The sequence below is a fragment of the Macaca mulatta genome, chromosome 5 (genome assembly GCF_049350105.2).
Source record: "Macaca mulatta isolate MMU2019108-1 chromosome 5, T2T-MMU8v2.0, whole genome shotgun sequence".
NCBI classification, from domain to species: domain Eukaryota; kingdom Metazoa; phylum Chordata; class Mammalia; order Primates; family Cercopithecidae; genus Macaca; species Macaca mulatta.
In genome coordinates, this window is record NC_133410.1 from 139,138,194 (window position 1) to 139,154,036 (window position 15,843).

The 15,843-nt window shown below is 35.5% G+C and overlaps 1 long non-coding RNA gene across 1 annotated transcript; it reads left to right on the forward strand.

Annotated features, from left to right (window-relative positions):
- Positions 1-494: 494 nt before the first annotated feature.
- Positions 495-11,930, forward strand: LOC114678180 (uncharacterized). Its single transcript, XR_003729455.2, has 3 exons — positions 495-693; positions 9,928-10,199; positions 11,818-11,930. It is a non-coding gene; the product is annotated as an uncharacterized LOC114678180 (long non-coding RNA).
- The last annotated feature ends 3,913 nt before the right edge of the window (positions 11,931-15,843 follow it).

Sequence of the window (15,843 nt, forward strand, 5' to 3'; positions counted from 1 at the left end):
ATTAGGGGTCCTAAACTTTCAGTAACTATGTGGAGTTGAAAGGAGGGAGTGAAAGAGAAAGTCTGACAGGGGTGAACAGAGGGATTGAAGACATAGGAGTTTGAAGATCAACTTATCAAAGGATTCAAGGAAACTGAAGGAAAAATTGAAGGTGGTAAATGAGGAAGGAGGAGTGAGAGCTATGAGAAGAGAGAAGTTTTAGAAGAGACTGTTTTGCGGAGCCACTGAAGTTCAAAATTGCTATAGCCTGAAAGTATTTGTTCCACCCAAATTTGTATGCTGATATTCTGATCACCAAGGCTATGATATTAAGAGACAGACTGTGGGGGGAGGTCAATAGATCATGAGTGTGGTGCCCTCTTGAATGGGATAGGTGCTTATAAAAGAGGACTGAGGTAGCTTTTTTGCCACTTTTTTCATGTGAAAATACAGCTCAAAAGTACTATCTGTGAGGAAAGGTCCCTCACCAGACATTGAATCTTCCGGTAACTTGATTTTGGACTTTCCAATCTTCAGAACTGTGAGAAATACATTTCTTTTGTTTACAATATAATCAATGTGTGGTATTTTGTTAAAGGAGACTGAACAGGATAGGATACATTATCCTTAATGTAATCATTCCAACAAGAGAAGAAGCCAACAGAATTGGTAGAGCATATAGTCAGTGGGGGTTCAGCAACCATAAGAATCAAAGTATATCCTTACTGTACTTCAATGGATTATTATTTGGAGCATTGGCTCAGGAGTCAGATCACCAATAAATCTATTATCAATCAGTCAAGAGTGAAGGCAAAGATTTCAGAAATGAACATTTGGGATCCAGGCCAAAAGGTCCAGAGGTCCAATGATTAATCTGACCCTATTCAAATCATGACTTCATTAACTGTTAAAGGAAATTTATTCTGATACTTCTTAAAAGAGTAAGGAAGACTTCATTATCATTGTTTAACTTCAAAAATGTTCATCATTATATTTCGTATTTTGAAAGTTAAATATGCTCACTGCAAAAAAATGTACAAATAAAACATATATAAGTAGATATCACCCATTATTCAATTACCATTACATTGTCACCACTGACATTCTGATCTATTTATGTCCTTTTTAAAAGTAACATAATATCATAGACATTTTTCATATATTAAGAACTTAAAGATGCTTTATTATAGTCCATCTTGTGGATAATACATGATTCCCACCAACATATCTTTAATGTTAAACATTTATGTTCTCTCTCGTGAAACACAACAAAATTTGCCAACATATATGAACTACTTTAAAGTTACCAGTACTTTCACCTATTTATTTCTTCTAAAAAATAAATTTAGCTTATATTTTAGATTCAGGGGTTACATGTGCAGGTGTGTCAAATGGGAGCACTGCATGATGGTTAGGTTTTGTGTATGGATGATCCCATCATCCAGGCAATGAGCACAGCACCCAATAGGCAGTCTCTCACTCCTTTCCTCCCTCCCCCTTCCATCAGTCCCCAGTGTCTATTGCTCCAATGTTTATGTCTATGTGTACTCAGTGTTTAGCTTCCACTTAGAAGTCAGAACATGCTGTATCTGCTTTTCTGTTCCTGTGTTAAGTCACTTAGACTAACAGCCTCCAGGTGCATTCTTGTGACTGTAAAGGACATAATATCATTATTTCCTACGGCTGCATAGTATTCCATGGTGTATATGTACCACATTTTCCGTATCCAGTTAGCCATTGATGAGCACCTAGGTTGACTCCATGTCTTTGCTATTGTGGATAGTACTGCGATTAATGTGTAAGTGCATATGTGTTTTTGGTAGAATGAGTGGTTTTCTTTTGGACATATAACCAGTAATGGGATTGCTTGATCAAATTGTAGTTCTGTGTTAAGTTATTTTAGAAATCTCCAAATTACTTTGCACAGTGACTGAACTAATTTACATTTCCACCAGCATTGTATAAGTATCCCCTTTCTCCACAGCTTTGCTGGCATATTATTTTTTGATCATTTATTAATATCCCTTCTGACTGGTAAGAGATGGTGTCTTGTTGTGGTTTTGATTTACATTTCTTTGATGACTGCTGAAGATGATGAGTACTTTTTTATATCTGGGTTGGCTACCTGTACATCTTCTTTTGAGAAGTGTCTGTTCATGTTTTTTGCCCATTTTTAAAATGGGGTTGTTTATTTTACACTTCTTGATTTCAGTTCCTTATAGATTCTATATATGAGACCTTTGTCAGAGGCATAGTTTATGAATATATTCTCCCATTCTGTAGGTTGTTGATATACTCCATTGATAGTTTTTGTAGCTGTGCAAAAGCTTTTTAGTTCATTTAGGTCCCACTTGTCAATTTTTGTTTTTGTTGCAATTGCTTTTGAAGACTTAGCCATAAATTATTTTCCAAGGTTGATGACGAGATGGGTATTTCCTAGGTTTTCTTCTAGGATTTTTATACTTTGAAGTCTTACACTAAATATTTAATCCATCTTGAGTTACTTTTTGTTTATGGTGAAAGGCAAGTGTCTAGTTTCATTCTTCTGCATATGGCTAGCCATTTGTCTCAGCACCACTTATTGAACAGGAGTCATTTCCTCGTTTCTTATTTGTGTTGACTTTGGAGATAGTTATAGGTGTGCAGTCTTATATATGGGGTTTCAATTTGGTTCCATTGGTCTATGTGCCCATTTTTGTACCAGTACCATGCTGTTTTGGTTACTGTAGTCTTATAGTATAATTTGAAATAGAGGAATGTGATGCCTCTGGCTTGTTCTTTTTGCTTAAGACTACTTTGGCTATTTGGGCTTTTTTTTGGTTACATTTGACTTTTAGAATACCCTTTTTTATATTTCTGTGATAAATGACATTAGTAGTTTCATAGGAACAACATTCAATCTCTAGATTGCTTTGGAAGAAATGGTCATTTTAATTATCCACAAGCATGGAATGTTTTTCCATCTCTACAAATTCTTGTAGAGTTTTGACCTTCTTGGTTAGATATAGTTCTAGGTTTTTTTTGTTTGTTTGTTTGTTTTTTTTTTTTTTTTGTAGCTATTGTAAATGTGACTGCATTCAAGGTTTGCCTGTCAGCTTGAATGCTACTGGTGTATAGAAATGCTACTGGTTTTTGTACCTTGATTTTGTATTCTGAAACTTTACTAAATAGTTTTAGTTGTAAAAGACTTCTGTCAGAGTCTCTAGAGTTTTCTAAGGTATAGAATCATATCCTTAGTGAAGTGAGATAATTTGACTTCCTCTTTTCCTATGTAATGCCTTTTATTTCTTTCTCTTGTCTGATTACTCTGGCTAAGACTTACAGTTTTATGTTGAATAGGAGTCTTGAGAGTTGGCATCCCCATCTTCTTCCAGTTCTTAAGGGAAATCCTTCCAACTTTTTTTCCATTTGGTATGATGTTTGCTGTGGGTTTGTCATAGATGGCTCTTATTATTTTGAGGTATGCTCCTTCGGGGCATAGTTTGTTGAGGAGGAATACTATTTAGCACTATTGTGATAGGCATAAAATCTACTGCAATTGGGTAGTGAAATAGCTCTCAACTCTGAGTATAGCAAAGACAGTGGAAATATACAGTCAACCAGCAGAATTAGAGGAATCAATAGAAAAATTACTCAGAGGAAACATCAGGGTGGGGGAATTCTGTCTAAGAATACTTAATAGAATTCTTGCTGAAGATAGGCTGGGGGATAAGCTATCAAAGTTAAGGGATGATGAATTTGCTTATATATAAAGAGTGATTAGATATCAAGGGTGGGAAATTTTTGTTAAACTGACTTAGCAGAATTTTTGCTACAACTACGCCATGCATCCATAGCAAGGATGGGGGCTAAGGTTAAGGCCAAGTCAAGAGAAGGGCTCAGAGAAACCTGACTAAAGTTCGTTTAAAGAAAGAGGTTTTTCTTGTTTGTTTGGTTTGGTTTGCTTTGGTTTTTTTAGCTTTAAAACTGCGACAAATGCCGTAAAGCATGAACTCAAGTCAGTATAGCTGGGAGTATATCTTAGCTTTACTTCTTATTTATCTTCCTGAACTTGGGCAAGATATACAACTCTTCACACACCCTTCATCTGAAATATTGGGATAATAAGAATCTCTACTTAATAACAATTTTGCAGGGATATACTCAAAGTTTTCATTATAGAGTCCAGCACTTAATAAATGCTATACAATAAATAATATTGCATAAAACAATTTCTTATTACTTTTTCTACTCCCGAGTAAATAGGCCTCTATCATATCTCTTAGCCTTGTTCAGTTTTTAATAGTACTACAGATATCCTGGATCAACCTCCTTGCATAATAATCTCAGGAACTTGACCTCCATACTTATTTTCCGCCATTTCAATTTGTTCCCTCACAGGAAATAATATGCATTGTACTTATTATATTAACATTATTGTTCCGACACTGCAGTTCATTCTCATTTGGGAGCCTTCTATGTCACATACCATGTATATTCTTTTAAATGCTCTTCCTTCTTTTTCTCTATTTTCTAATCCTGTTACTTCTGCTAAAATCTTCTCTTCTGCTTTCATTTGCCTATAAGGCATTAAAATGTACATATTCAGGAGACAATTGATTATATATTTTTGAAATTTTGAAACCAGATCTTCAATGAAGATACAGTTTTGTGAGATGGAAGTATATAATTGGTAACTGAAGCTATGCGGATGCATAGAGTAAACATAGTGGAGAAATAAGAATGCTAGAGTGAATGAAACTAATCAAAAATATAAAGCCTAAGAAATTAGAGTGGTACGAGAAATTTATGGCAGCTTTTTTTTTCAAATATGTGCTTTCTTTTTTCATATGTGCCTTTGTTTTCCATTTTAAAAATATTTTTGCATACATTTTAGGTGTACAACTATTTGGTATACGCACCTATATAGTGTGATGGTTAATATTGAGTGTCGACTTGATTGGATTGAAGGATGCAAAGTATTATTCCTAGGTGTGTCTGTGAGGGTGCTGGCAAAGGAAATTAACATTTGAATCAGTGGACTAGGAGCAACAGATCCACCCTCAATCAGGGTGGGGACCATCTGATAAGCTGCCAGTGTGGCTAGGATAAAAGCAAGCAGAGGAATGTGGAAGGACTAGATTGGCTAAGTCTTCTGGCCTCCATCTTTCTCCTATGTTGGATGCTTTCTGCCCTTGAACATCAGACTCTAAGTTCTTCAGCTTTTGGACTCTTGGCCCTACACCAGTGGTTTTCCAGAAGCTCTCGGGCCATTGACCACAGACTGAAAACTGCACTGTTGGCTTCCCTACCTTTGAGGTTTGGGGACTCAGACTGGCTTCATCTTTTCTCTGCTTGCAGACCACCTGTTGTAGGACATCACCTTGTGATTGTGTGAGTCAATACTCTGTAGTAAACTCCCTTTTATATATATATATATCTATCCTATCAGTTCTGTAACTCTAGCGAACACTGACTAACATAGATTTTGGTACCAGGAGTGGAGTGCTGCTGCAAAAATACCCTAAAATGTGGAAGTGACTTTGGAACTGGGTAACAGGCAGAGGTTGGAATAGTTTGGAGGGCCCAGAGGAAGACAGAAAAATACAGGACAGTTTCAAACTTCCTAGAGATCTTGAGGGCTCAGAATACAGGAAGATGTGGGAAAGTCTGGAACTTCCTAGAGACTTGTCTAATGGTTTTGATCAAAATGCAGATAGTGATATGGACAATAAAGTCCAGGTTGAGGTAGTCTCCAATGGAGATGAGGAACTTGCTGGGAACTGGAGTAAAGGTCACTCTTGCTGTGCAAAGAGACTGACTACATTTTTCCCTTGCCCTAGAGATCTGTGGAACTTTGAACTTGATAGAGATGATTTAGGGTATTTGGGGGAAGAAATTTCTAGGCAGCAAAACATTCAAAAGGAAGCAGAGCTTGAAAGTTTGGAATATTTGCAGCCTGACAATACTATAGAAAAGAAAAATCCATTTTCTGGGGAGAAATTGAAGCCTGCTGCAGAAATTTGCATAAGTACCAAGGAGTCAAATGTTAATTACCAAGACAATGGGGAAAATGTTTCCAGATATGTCAGAGACCTTCAGGGCAGCCCCTCCCATCACAGGCCATGAGACCAAGGATGAAAAATTTGTTTTCTTGGCCAGGTCCAGGGCCCCCCTGCCTCATACTGCCTAGGGACTTGGTGTCCTGCATCTCAGCTGCTCCAGCCATGGCTAAAAGGGGCCAAGGTAAATTCAGGCTCATGGCTTCAGAGGGTGCAAGCACCAAGCCTTGACAGCTTTCATGTGTATTGAGCCTGCAGGTACACAGAAGTCAAGTAATGAGGTTTGAGAACCTCCACCTAGATTTCAAAGGATGTATGGAAATGCCTGGAAGTTTAGTCAGAAGTTAGCTGCAGGGGTGGGGTCCTCGTGGAGAACCTCTGCTAGGGCAGTGACAAAGGAAAATGTGGAGTGGTACCCTCTACACAGAGTCCCACTGGTCACTGCCTAATGAAGCTGTGAGAAGAAGGTCACCATCCTCCAGACCCCAGAATGATAGATCCAATGACAGCTTGCACTGTGTACCTGGAAAAGTTGCAGACACTCCACACCAGCCCATGAAAACAGCCAGGAAGGGAGTTGTACCCTGCAAAGTCACAAAAGCATTAGCTGCCCAAGATCATGGGAACCCGCCTCTTGCATCAGTATGACCTGGATATGAGTCATGCAGTCAAAGGAGATCATTTTGGAGCTTTAAGATTTGAGTGCCTTGCTGGATTTCGGATTTGCATGGAACTTGTAGCCCCTTCATTTTGGCCAATGTCTCCCATTTAAAATGGGTGTATTTACCCAATACCTCCCATTGCTTTTGATTTACAAGCTCATAGCCAGAAGGACTTGCCTTGTTTCAGATGGGACTTTGCACTGTGGACTTTTAGGTTAACGCTGGACTCAGTTAAGATTTTGGGCCGGGCGCGGTGGCTCAAGCCTGTAATCCCAGCACTTTGGGAGGCCGAGACGGGCGGATCACGAGGTCAGGAGTTCGAGACCATCCTGGCTAACACGGTGAAACCCCGTCTCTACTAAAAAATACAAAAAAAAAACTAGCCGGGCGAGGTGGCGGGCGCCTGTAGTCCCGGCTACTCGGGAGGCTGAGGCAGGAGAATGGCGTAAAAACCCGGGAGGCAGAGCTTGCAGTGAGCTGAGATCCGGCCACTGCACTCCAGCCTGGGTGACACAGCGAGACTCCGTCTCAAAAAAAAAAAAAAAAAAAAAAGATTTTGGGGGACTATTGGAAAGGCATGAAATGTGAGGACATAAGATTTGGGAAGGACAAGGGGTGGAATTATGTGGTTTAGCTCTGTGCCCCCACTCAAATCTCACCTTGAATTGTAATAATCCCTACTTCTTGTGGGAGGGTAATTGTGGTAGGAGGTGACTAAATCATGGGGGCAGGTTTTTCCTGTGCTATTGTCATCAAATTGAATAAGTCTCTTGAGATCTGATGGTTTTATAAAAGGGAGTTCCCCTGCACACTCTCTTTGTTGCCTGCTACCATGTAAGATGTCCCTTTGCTCTTTCTTCATCTTCTGCCATGATTATGAGGCTTCCCCAGCCATATGGAACTGTAAGTCCATTAAACTTAGTTCCTTTATAAATTACCTAGTCTTGAGTACGTTTTTATTAGCAGCCCAGGGGGAGCTAATTGAATGATTAGGCAGGTGTTTCCCAGGCCATTCTGGTGATAGTGAGTAAGTCTCAAAAGATACGATGGTTTTATAAAGGAGAGTTCCCCTGCACACATTCTCTTGCCTGCTGCCATGTAAGATGTCCCTATTCTCTTCCTTCATCTTTTCTGCCATGACTGTGAGGACTCCCAAGCCATGTGGAACTGTGTCCATTTAACCTCTTTCTCAGATGAATTACCTACTCTCAGGAATATCTTTATCATCAGCTTGAAAACAAACTAATATATATAGTGAAATGACAACTACAGTCAAGCAAATTATTCTATCCATCACCTTTTATAATTACCTTTTCCCCCAAAACAACAATGCCTAAAAATCTACTCTCTTAGTGAATTTTCAGTATTCAATACAATATTGTTAACTATAACCCTCATAATCTACATTAGAGCTCTAGACCTATTCATTCTACATGGCTGCAAGTTCATAACCTTTGACTCACTTCACTTCCTTCTATTTATTTCCCCTGATTTCCCCAGTAATCGCTGTTCTATTCTCTGTTTGCTAAGTATAAGTGAAATTGTGCGATATTTTTCTTTCTGTGTCTGGCTTATTTCTCTTAGCCTAATGTCCTCTGGGTTACTAACATGAATGTTGTGGCAGATTTATGTTTTCAGAAATGGCAGTATCTCTTTCATATATATATATGAAATATATATATAAATATATATTTATATGTATATAAAATCTCATTTATATTAATATGTCCTTTTTAATCAATTTATCTATCAATGGATACATAGGTTGTTTTCATATCTTGAACATTATGAGTAATGCTGCAATGAACATGGGAGTAAAGCTTGTTTTACTAGGTCCTATTTGTATTTCTTTTATATCTAGCAGAAGGATTGTTAAATCATACAGTGGTTCTATTTTTAATTGTTGGAGGAACCTCCACAATGTTTTCCAGAATTGCTGTACCAATTTATATTACCATCAAGAATGTACAAGGTTTCCTTTTACTCCACAGCTTCGCCAACAATGATTATCTTTTGTCTTTTTCGTAATTGTCATCTTAACAGGTGTGAGGTGATATCACGCTTTGGTTTTTTGATTTGCATTCCACTGTTAATCAGTAATGTTGAGCACTGTCTTACATATCTGTTGGCCATTTGTATGTCTTCTTTGGAAAAATATCTATTCAAGTTCTTTCCTCATTTCTTAATTAGGTTATTTGTGTTCTTTTTTCTATGGAGTTGTGTGAATTCTTTATATAATTTGGATGCTAACACCTGATCAAATACATGGTTTGCAATTCTTCTTTCCCAATCCTTAGATTCTCGCCAGTCTTCACTCTGTTGAATTTGTTTTCTTTTTGTTGTGTGTGTGTGTATGTGTGTGCAGGAGCTTTTTAGTTTTATGTAGTCTCACTTGCTTATTTTTACTTTTGTTGCCTGAGCTTTGGGTTTGCAGATGTACATTCTCAAATGCTGCTGAGAAGTCAAGCAATATGAAAGTGAAAAAAATTGTTATATTTACGAACAAAATGTCTATGGAAATTTTGACGTCTATTATTGCCTGCCTCTATGGTGAGGTTCCTACTGAGAATGTGGCAGGTGTTGAAATTTAAAGTGTAGTTGATGGAACCGGCATAAGACAGAAGGAGTGGTATCTCATTTACTAAAACAAACAAACAAAAGTAATAGAAATAGATGAGTCTACACTATAATTGGTTTCATGGCTTCTGTTTACACTGATGAGTGAAAGAGTGTTGAACAAAAAAACATATGAGGAGAGTAGAGAAGGTTTAAACTTCCAATTGACAAAGGAAGATTATGATTAGGGTAAAATAGAATTGATAGCAGTGATTAACACTTGAGGTTAATAGTAGTGACAAGGGATGAATGGTGAATCTAACCTTGATCATGAGCATTGTCTGACAGCAGTCATCAGTCCAATTGTTGGTTAAGAGAAGGTGAACGATTTCCTCCATTCCAGCATGAATTGTGCTAGGTTTCTGTGACAAAGGTTAAAAAAATAAATAATTGTGGTATATTTGAGAAAAGGATCAATTAAAATTCTTAATTTTCCCATTTTTTCTTCTAATTACTTGCATTAAAATAGTACTGTTCTCTCATATTTTTAGTTTATATACAATTTCAACTATATATTGCAGTGATTTTTTTTTTCAGGATAGACTGTGTTCTAACTACTATTTTTGCATAGTAAAATAACCCTAAACTTAATGACAGAAAAACTTTTAAAATGCACATGAATTCTGTAGGTTAAAAGTTCAACCAGGAACTATAAAAGAAACAAAATGCTCTGGACACTTGTTAAAAATGGCAAGGAAACTGTAGTCCCAGCTACTCCAGAGGCTGAAGCAGGAGGATCACTTGAAGTCAGAGTTTGAAGCCAGCCTGGGCAACATAAGAAGACCCCATTTCTAGAAAAAGTAAAAAAGGTAAGGAAGACTTCACTCAAGACTTCTGCAATATAGATCAAGACTATTTCAATAAAGGAGAGCAATTATATTCAACTTCACTGAAAGAAAAGGTGGGAGAATTTTTAAATGTTGGAGTAAGCTAATGGAAAAATATTAGCAAAGATATTAGCAGATGACATTAGCAAAGAATTGGTCAAAGTGACTAGGTCATCTATCTTTGCTTGAAGTTAGACTCCTAACCTCCCACAGAGATTCAAAATTAGGGACAATATCTCCTTAAATGAATATACATTTCAAAGTGATGGTTCCTAAAACTTTGATGAAGACATTCCTTGTAAAACTGGTGAGAAGTGGGAAGAAACTTTATATCTCATAGAGGCAGAGAAAAAGTTTCTAATTGCAAGTTTTCTTAAGTAAATGCTCTATAAAAGAAAGGTCATGGATTTGCAGTCAGAAAGAAACCTGTCTGAGATTAGTCAAGTTGAGGGGAATTTTAAGGCCTTCTTGTTCAGTACAGGGATGAGCTTAGTTGTTTTCCACAGAGTATGGGTTTCAGCTGGAAAGACATGAAGGTTAGAGGTGATTCTATGGCTGGGGAAAGGGATGACTTTTCTCATATAAATAAGGGTTGATGCTAAATGTCAGCTGGAACCTCTGCTGGGATGTCAGCTGAAACATCCACTCTCCATGAGGGCTAATTTTAGTTTGCTTGCAACGTAGTGACTGTATTCCAAGTGGGAGCATCCTTAGAAACAAAACAGAGGTGTATGGCATTAATATAATTCAAGAAGAGTTGTGGAGTCACTTTCACCATGTTTCCAGGTTCAAGGAGATGATTACGTGAGTTGGAAGGCATCATTGTGGCTATCTATGGAAAGCACACTCTGCCATGGTCAGAAATACTATTGGCCAAGTATAATATTTATTAGGAAAAAATAGATTTATATCTCTAATAAGATGGGATCATTGTATACTTTGTTATCATTTATTTAGAATCATAACAGAGTGCCTATAGAATAAATTAGTGGAGAAAGTTATTTTGAATTTACATTATTTTCAATATGAATTTTGGAGTAGAATCCACTTACAATTTAGTTGAATTGAAAGAGGGAATAGCTTTACTCTTATTACTATCTTGTAATTGTCAGTTGTAATTGTAAATTATAATTACAGCCTGGACTGTACTGAAATTCTTAGAGAATATTTTTCTGAAAGAGCCATAAGACAAGGGTGTGTTCTGATTCTTAATTGCAAGTAATTTAAAAGGCTCATAATCCTTGTTTAACCAAAATCATTATGAACTTTCCCCTAGGGAAAAGGTGGCATTATTTATTTATGCCTATACTATAATTCATATATATACATTTATAATCTCCATACCAGACTGCAGAATCAGAATTAGTGTATAGAAAAACTAGTTATCATCCTGGAAACTAATAGCTGAAATTTACTTTTTTTCATGGAATATTTATTGAGTCTCTACTTTGTCAGGCATTGGAATGGGCACTGTGGTAATAATTTGATGAGCAAGACATGGTACCTACTTGGAAAGCCCATAGTATCCATAAGTAAGCATGCAATAATTTTCACATATTAAAAATAAATATTTTACTCCGAGTTGTTATTGAATACTGCAGAAAAAAACACAATGTATTTTCCAAATTAGTTTCAGATTTCTTTGGAGAAATAAAAATGTGAATAAGTAGAACTTAATTATTTGATTTGCAGAAATAATATGAATACAAATCTTCAGATATAAGTATTCATTGATACTTGCTTTGGGGAAAGCAGAAGACAAGATGCTATATACATGTGAGTAGCCCTTAGTAGGGAGAAACCCCACTTCTCTTAGATGGTATGTATAATCCATATTGTAAAAGAGATAATCTATTAAAATATATATTGTTTTATACTTTATTTCCTTTTCCATTGCATAGGTTTTATATATTATGCTGTTACACGGTAGGGAAATCTAAATTTCTGATCTGAGCAAACCCTAGTTTAGGAGAAGCCATAAACTTCTGATAAACTGGGGTTTGCTGCTTTGAAGGTTACATTGGTATACACCCAACAGATATAATAGTAATTCACATTTTGTATATCTTGATACCTCTTTAAAATATTCTGAATGTAAAAGTAATAACAATTTTTATTTATTTTCAGAAATGTTGGTTCAATTGTTCTTAGAAATTGGCGTATGAGTTTAAATTTATTCAATTCAATTTAATTTTTTATTTTTCAAAAATTATTTATTTTTATGGATTTAGGGGTACAAGTTCAGTTGCGATACATGAATATATTGCATAGCGGTGAAATTTGGGCTTTTAGTGTATCCGTCACCTGAATAGTGTGCATTGTACCCAATAGGTAGGATGTTATCCCTTGCCTCCCTCCCACCCTCCAGCATTTTGGAGTCTCCAATGTCTATTATTCCACTCTATATGTCTGTATGTATCCACTGTTTCGTTCTCACTTCTAGTTGGGAACACACATTTTTCAAACTCTTTCTTTCTCAGTCATTTCACTAAAGGTAATGGCTTCCTGTTCCATCCCTGTTGCTGTGAAAGACATAATTGTATTCTTTTTTATGACCGAGTAATAGTATATTGTATATAAAGTCAGTATTATGGTCAGCTTTTGCGTCAGGTTAGATTTAGTCACAAATAATCCAGTCTCCAGTGAAATTATAACGTAAAGTGTGAATCACTGCACAGCGTAAGTGACCTGAAAACTTTATTATCATCTTCCCCAGATTTTGTAGTGTCATGGTGGAATGGATGTTTATAATTGCCTTTGATGAAAGCCATGGCTAACCAATGCACATGTCAGAAGTTGTAATAGGAAGAACAACTAATAGAAACTTAAAATGTTGGTAGATTATTATTTTTATTGTTGTTCAATTTGTTGCATTTGAAGTTTTACTTGGTCTAGATAACCTAACAAGCCACATGTTTTGTTACTTTTGGCAAAAAACGGAGTTCAAATATGGTGTCTTAAAAGCTCAAAATGAGAAAACAATAAAAGCTTTACCTATGATTCAAATATACTTGAGTAGGAGCTTTCTCCAGAAAAATCTCAAAGTTGTGGGAAGTCATGAAATAGTGACACAGTAGGGAAGAAAATGAATCTTGGTAATTTTTTAAGAACACATATCATCTTCCATGTTATTTTGCAAAGTGTTCAGTTTTATTTCTGGATTGAGTATGCACGTTAGGCAGTCTATCTTTATTATTCGGCAGGATAAAAACCTTCATAGGACTCACACAGTCTATAATGTAAAATAATCTCATTGACTTGTTATTTGAATTATTTTGACACTTATCACAAAAAAGTTGAAAAGTAAGAATGATCTCAATTTTGAATAAATAATAATACAAATGTTCATATATCAATGTAACTAAATATATGCATTTATATTTTTCTAAGTATGTACCACATATATTACTATAACATTTTATATAGGTCCTGCAAAAATATTTATATCAAGTTCCCTCTCTAGTGATATAGATATAATATTACATTTGCTTACGACAAGTGAATTAGAGATGAAAACTCTGGAACATTTAAAAATAACATAGTCAAATTAAATTATGAAAATAGTTTGGAAATAAATTAGCTTAACAATTTACTAGTTTTTTGCTTCCATTGCATATACATGTGTAAACTGGATCGCTAAGACAGAACTTCTGTAGATAACCTAAACATTTGCTGAACTAAAAACAAATCATAGCTAAGTGAAATAAGCCAGTCACAGAAAGACAAATACTGTTAATTCCACTTACATAAGATATTTAGAATAGTCAAAATCATACAGAAAGAAAGTGGAATGGTGGGTACCAGGGTCCAGGGGAGGAGAGAATGAGGAGTTATTGATTCAAGGGTACAGAGTTTCCACTTTACACGACGAAGAGTTATGGAGATATATAGTGGTGGTGGGTGCACAACATTATGGATGTATTTAATACCACCAAGCTGTATACTTAAAAGTGGGCAAATTTTTTATATGGATTTTTCCACAACAAAAAAACATGGAAAAATATTTTTAAAGCCCCACAAACTAGAAAATCTTAAGTGTCAAAATAGCCATTGCAGGTGTCAATCGAGAACAACCCTCTATACATTAAAATTAACTTTCCAATCTTAATGTACAACTTACTGCCATGTTGTATAGGCTTAGTATTAGTGACGAATTAATAGCTAATTTATGTATTTTAAACCGTAACAATGCCTTCTTTCAGTTCTTTCTCCTCTTTCTGCTCCCTACTAACCTCCTTTGTCTCTTCATCCTGCCTTTCTTGCTCATCCTTTCTCCTCATTTTTCTATTCGTATTCCAAAAGTAAATATTAAAATTATGTCCATATGATAAGAAAAACTAATCATCTTGGCAGTGGTCAAATCAGATGCAATTAACATTTTCAATTTTGCTTAAACTTGCCTCAGAAATGGTGAATAAATACCACTTTACTTATCTCGGCATTGCATATTCAATATTAAGGGGCATTAAGTAGTTTAAAATGAAATTCATTTTATTTCAAGGTAAAGTAAAGCATGCTTATTCTGATGATTTCTTATCATGAATGGTTTTAAATAAACTAATCAATAAGCATTCAATTAACACTTTTTTTCCCATCCAGGAATACTTCAAACTCTTCTATCCCCAAACAACAATATTGCATGATAAATTTTCAAATTTTAATCAAAAGTAAAAATATAAAAGTCAATATATCCCTACTATACAATGTTGGATTTTGTGTCATAGTGAGTCAGATAAGAGTTTGAGTGGTTGCCAACTTGTTAATTGGAAGATCAAGAGGAAAGAAAGCTCAGAGAGCTCAATTTACTACATTGCTTATTCAGTATATTGAGTAATAAATTAGTAGCTGGAAAGAATGAATACATTTCTCTTGTAGTTTATTATGCAGTAGTAATTTCAGCCTTACATGTAATATGCCTCTAGGTTCCATCCACATATATCACAGGTGGAATTAAAGTCTATCTAGTTTATGAAAGGGTTACCTTCAAAAATAAAAGCAAATCTGTATTCAGCTGAACTATTCAGAAAATGGATGCAAGACTTTCTGTTTTTGGATTATGTAGAATCTTGTGCCTTTTCCGTATCAGAATATATTTGCAAACATGGCAGTGCTCTCTAATTTCCAGCTGTATTCAAGAATACAAAAACATATTTTCAGAAAGCTAAATTAGAACTTAAAATATAATGTACATATATAGACAATAAATTAATTATATAAGAAATAATCGTAATTTTATATTTAAATCTTTGAATTTGGTTTTCTTTAATTATTTCCACATTAATTATTTTGTGTTACACTTTGGGTTTCATGAGTTAGGTAATTTATTTTATTTTTTGGGAGAAAGTTTCTGGTTGTCTCTGCTTTTAATACAATTGACCATTTATGCCTCAACGAAAAAATGTAAACATTATTTAATATATTTATGGTCCTGAATCTTTGGGTATGCAAATTTATTCTACAAAGTAAATTACCCCTGTACTTTATAGAATTATATGTGTAGAGAGTAAAGTAAGACCTCCATAAAATGTCTTATTTGTGGTGCTGTTTTCTGCTCTAAGAGCTTCCATTTTGTCAAAGGAGAGAATGAGGTCATCGTCCTTTGCACACTGGCTAACACCCTAGTAAAGAACAATCATTCAAGATGTCATTTTAGAGGCTGATTTCAGTCTTCTATAAGGAAAATGGTAATCTGTTTGGATAATGCTATTATGACTGAAT